Raw genomic sequence first — 5,737 nt, 5'->3', positions numbered from 1 at the left:
AATAATACAAAAATAGGAAAACACTAAAATGCAATAAAACCTGTTTTAATCCACCTAGTGGTGTAATTGTGTCTTTCTCATTTATCAAAGCTGGTTGCGTTCAGTATAACATTGAGGAAATGGCTATTACATTCTTATTACACTTGGTAAGTATATATGAGTGCACGACTGCTACGAACCTGATGAGCAACATGTCGACGCTGACACACTTGAGACAAACAAAAATATAATATTTAATTAGCTTAACAGCGCGAGTTCAATGTTGTCTTCACTTTAACATATTTTGAAATGCGCAGTGGTGGGAAAGGGTAGGGGCATAATTAGTGGGAGGGGAGGATGCGTTAGGAAAAACCTAACATATTTGGGGTGAAGGGAATGCGGGTGTGAAGTTGGTCAAAGAGAGGGGGAGGGGGGTGAAGGTAAGAGAGTTGAAAAGGGGTGTGAGAGGAAGGAGGGGTAGATGGGGGGTGCAACTTCATACTATGCCTTCCATTTGAGACTAGGTTAGTGAAAATTGGTGCAGTCATCACCGAAGTGGCTCTAGTTCTGAAATATGTCCGGAACCCGGGACTTCCGGAATTATCGATAATGGACAATATATTCCAAGAATCTAGGCCAGCGAATCGAAGTATTTTGATGTTCATTTCAATAGATTTTTAAACTATGAGGTGTTACGATTGTACCGGTTTATATGAGAAATTCCTTTGTAACCGCAATAACCAAACTGTAACTCCGGAACCAAAAATCAAGACTGAATGAAATTCAATGGCAGTCAATGGAAGTATTATGTCTTTAATTTGAAATCAAGTTTGTAAAAATCAGTTAAGAGTTCGCTGGAAAATAGGGGGATATTAGCTTAGGAACTTGGCGGGCTCCCCGGGGGCATCAATAACCGTCATAGGTGGCCAATGTGGTCAAAACTACTTTGATTGGTTTTATTGATATAGAACCGCAAATCCAAGTAATGTTGAACCTATTTGAATATGTATTATATCATTCGGGCATCATGGTGTTACCAGTTTATAAAGGAATTTGATGTGTGACCGTACTCTTCAATTCGTAACTCCGGAACCGGAAGTCGGATCAACTCAAATTTATATAGCAGCTTATGGGAGCATTGGGAGCATTGCGAAATCAGCAAAGTTCCAAAAAGTCTATTTTTCTCAAAAACATTTTTTTCGGTGTAACATAAAATCTCGACGTTTCATAAATTTTAAGGACATTAAAGGAAATACGAATTAAATTTCTGAAATTTCATGGGGTCCCCCCTTCGAAATAAAAATGCAAAATACAAAAATGTAAAAATTCAAAATACAACAACGCAGAAAACTAAAACACAAAAATGCAAAAATATAAAAATACATAAATACAAAAATACAGAAATCCAAAAATACTTGAACGCAAAAATACAAAAATTCTAAATACAAAAATATACAAATACAAAAATACAGCAATACAAAAATTCAATAATGCAAAAATACAACAATACGAAAATTTGAAAATACAAAAATGCAAAAATAGAAAAATATAAAAATGCAAGAATACAAAAATACAAATATACTAATATACAAAAATATAAAAATACCAAAATGCAAAAATACGAAAACACAAACATACAAAAATGTAGAAATACAAAATTACAAAAATGCGAGAATACCACAATACAAAATGGTAAAGTACACAAATACAAAAACATAATTATGTGTTATTAATTACAAAAATATAAAAGATACGAAAATGCTAAAGTCCAAGAAAACAAAAAATGTAAAAATTCAAAATACAACAACGCAGAAAAATGCAAAAATATAAAAATACATAAATACAAAAATACAGAAATCCAAAAATACTTGAACGCAAAAATACAAAAATTCTAAATACAAAAATATACAAATACAAAAATACAGCAATACCAAAATTCAATAATGCAAAAATACAACAATACGAAAATTTGAAAATACAAAAATGCAAAAATAGAAAAATATAAAAATGCAAGAATACAAAAATACAAATATACTAATATACAAAAATATAAAAATACGAAAACACAAACATACAAAAATGTAGAAATACAAAAATACAAAATTACAAAAATGCGAGAATACCACAATACAAAATGGTAAAGTACACAAATACAAAAACATAATTATGTGTTATTAATTACAAAAATATAAAAGATACGAAAATGCTAAAGTCCAAGAAAACAAAAAATTTAGAAATACAAAAATACAAATTGATAAAAAGTACAAAAATTCAAGAGATAAAAATTTGGAAAAAGCAAAATTTTCAAAAAAAACAAAAATTCAAAAATTTAAAATCAAAGAGCTTAAAAATTTAAAAACTCTGAATACAAATATTCAAAAATACGCAAATAAATTGAAAATTTCCAAAATTCAACAGCTCGAAATATCAGAAATTGAAGCTTTTAAAAATTTTAATACTCAAAAAAATTTAAAATGATGGATTCAAAAATTCCTTACATTATTATATTTTTAAATTCTTGAATTTTTAAACTTTTAAATATTTTTTCTTAAGTTTTTAAATTCCTGATAAAATGTTCAAAATTTTTTAAATTTTTAAATGCTTAAATTTTCAAGATTTGAAGCGTTTAAATTTTTAAATTATTAAACTATTAACTTTTTAAATTCTTGAATTTTTTTTTAAATGTTCACATTTTAAATTTTTTGAATTCTTAAATTTAAAATTTCTTAAATTATTAAATTGTTAAATATTGAAATTTATGAATTTTTAATGTTTTAAACTTTTAATTCTTAAATTTTTAAATTCTAATTTGAAATTTTTTTAATATTGAAATCTTTAAATTTCAAAATATTTTGATATTCAAATTTCTTAAATGTGGTTTTTAAATCTCTACATTTTTGCATTACTTAATATTGAAATCTTTTAATTATTAAATATTGAAATTTTCAAATTTTTAGATGTTTAAACTATTAAATTTTTAAAATTTTTAGGTTTCTCAATCTTTAAATATTAAAATTTTTAAATTTTCGTATATATAATTTTTTAGATTCATGAATTTTTAAATTTTTAGTATCCTTAAACTTTTTAAATTCAAATTTTTTGTATTTTTTGATTTTTTTACTTTTCAATTTTTTTATATTTAAACTTAAATTTTTTTAAATTCATAGATTTTTTGTTTTTTGATCCCCAAATTCTTTTCAATTTTGATTTTTCCTAACTTTTAAATCTTTGTTCTTAAAATTACCTTTAAATTCAAAAATTTCAAAAAATTTAAGTTTCGAAATTTTAAACATTAAATTCTTTAAATTTCTAAACTTTTAAATTTAAAAAAAAAATTATTTCAGAAGTTTGAACAGTTAAATTTTTACATTCCAAGATTTTAAAATTTTTGAATTCCCAAATTTTTGAATTCCTAAGTTTTTAAATTTCTAAACCTGTAAATTTTTCCAATCCTCAAATTTTCGCATCTCTAAATTTTTAGGTTTTCAAATTAATATATTTTCAAATCTCAAAATTTTTGAATCGGTAAATTTTTAGACTCACATATTTTTAAATTTATGAAACTTAATATTTCCAAATTTTTAAATTTATTGATTTTAAAATTTCCAAATTTTTAGATTCTTAATTTTTTTTGCCGAGTTTCTATGTACGCATTTGAGTAGAATACGTGAGTATGGAATTTAAGGAAGTCGCAATAATTGGGATTGGTTCTGATAGTCATTTGCATAAGTACCTGGCAGTGAGTATGTATTAGGTTTGGATTCTCCTTAATTATGTGATGCTACTTAACACTTACAAATACTTCATCACATGTGTGACAAATCTTCTTATCGCTTGATTTGCCTTGAAGCGGAGAGTACTATGCAATATTAGGAAGCTTTTCCTCCTGACAATTCTGATAAACTATTTCACAATTGTACATGAAACCCTTCACCTTGACTAGGACAAAGAAAATATTAGGTTTGTTACAGTACACGAAAGTTGCTCCGGAGCAAAACATACTTACTCCTTTTTAAACCGGAGCTAGCAGAAGAAGAAAAAAGAGAAAAGTAATTGTCTAGTTTAGTGACTATAGCGATAGAGGTCCATTTTCAATGGGGTTTTTTGCCAATAGGGTGTATTTTAGCCTGAATAAACCGAATCCGAGAGCGGAAATGTGAAATTTTTAACCAATGTTCAATAAACTGAAAAAATAAGTTGTGATTAATAACACTCATAACAATAACAGTACTTAAACAAGTGAGCTTATACAGTGGAGCTAATGTGATGTGGCTTGGTCGCATACCCGAGGCGAAGGATCCGAAGAGGCGCAAAGCCACTGAGAATCCGCCGGACGAGGAATTGATTAACTCGTTGCTGAAATTGCAAGCAAACCTGTGATCCTCTCGTTTGACAGGTTTACTCAAACATAGAGGCTATAGTTAGTTGAAAGCTCGTACACCAGAAAGTGATGTGGCATAGCCACATTAGTCAGTATTCGGTTGACTAATGTGGCTACCCCACATCGTATTCTGGTGTATTGTCAGACTTCGCTGCCGCTCAATCGGCTTTAAACTACCTATAACCCTTATGTTTAAGTAAACCGGACCAACGGAATGATCACAGGTTTGCTTACAAATTCCAGCAACGGGTTTATCAATTTCTCGTTCGGCGGATCCTCAGCGGCTTTGCGCCGCTTCGAATCCTTCGCCTCGGGTATGCGGCCAGGCCGCATCACACTAGCTCCGCTGTGTAAGCTCACTTGTTAAAGAACTGCTATTGTTAAGACTGTTATTAAGCACAACTTATTTCTTCAGTTTATTTAACTACGGTTGAAAATTTCACATTTACACTCTCGGATTCGGTTTATTTAGATTGAAATACATTTTCTAAACTAGATAATTATCAAGAGAAAGAAGAGATTACAGGAACGATTTTCTCATTGTTTCCTCCGGAGTACTTCAAGTTTCTCTTGGCATTGGAACAAACCTAACACTTTCTACGCAATATTACTCACCGGACAAAAAGGCGTGAAACGAGAAATTTCCACAATACATCGTGCAGCACCTCCAGCGAGGGTTGCTGATGTACGAAGCAGCGCGGTGGAACAGTCCACCCTCCGGGTACTAGATCACAAATCCTCAAGGTAAATATTTGAGAGCAAAGCATATGACAAACGAATGCAATATTCAGTGGATACAATTTAGTTTGCAACACTCCGTGAACTAGCAAGTGGTTACCGACTGCTTTTTTCCAACACGCAATCCACAATGAAATTTCTTCGCCGAATCAACATCTGAATAATCTTGGCTCTACTGGCTACTTTACTATCAATATAATACTTCGCTCACCTTTGGAAGAAACAAGTATTTTCATGCAAAAGAATTTGACAACGTCATCAACATCTATGATCGAATATCACTATTTTGCACAACAGCAACTTTTCTTATTGAAAACACATTTGATTGCGGAGATTCGGCTCGATCCGTAAATCACTTGCACTAGCAGTATAATCCACTCCCCCGAGAACGGGAGGAAACACCACCGAAATTCACTGCTGTACATCTCCAGTAAAATACCGTGAAGTCCCATAACAAAAAAATCGAAAAAAAACTATGTCCCGAAAAAACACAAGTCCCGAAAAAATCGCGAAAACGGCTAAGTGTCAGCCGTCGATGAAAAAAATACAAGTCCCAAAAGCGGACTGCGCTATTACGATGTTCGCCCGCCGTTTACTAGCCATGGCGGACGAAATCAAAATTTCATTAGCCATCATGCC

The sequence above is a fragment of the Topomyia yanbarensis genome, chromosome 1 (genome assembly GCF_030247195.1).
Source record: "Topomyia yanbarensis strain Yona2022 chromosome 1, ASM3024719v1, whole genome shotgun sequence".
In the NCBI taxonomy this organism is placed as follows: domain Eukaryota; kingdom Metazoa; phylum Arthropoda; class Insecta; order Diptera; family Culicidae; genus Topomyia; species Topomyia yanbarensis.
This window is presented reverse-complemented; position numbering follows the sequence as displayed.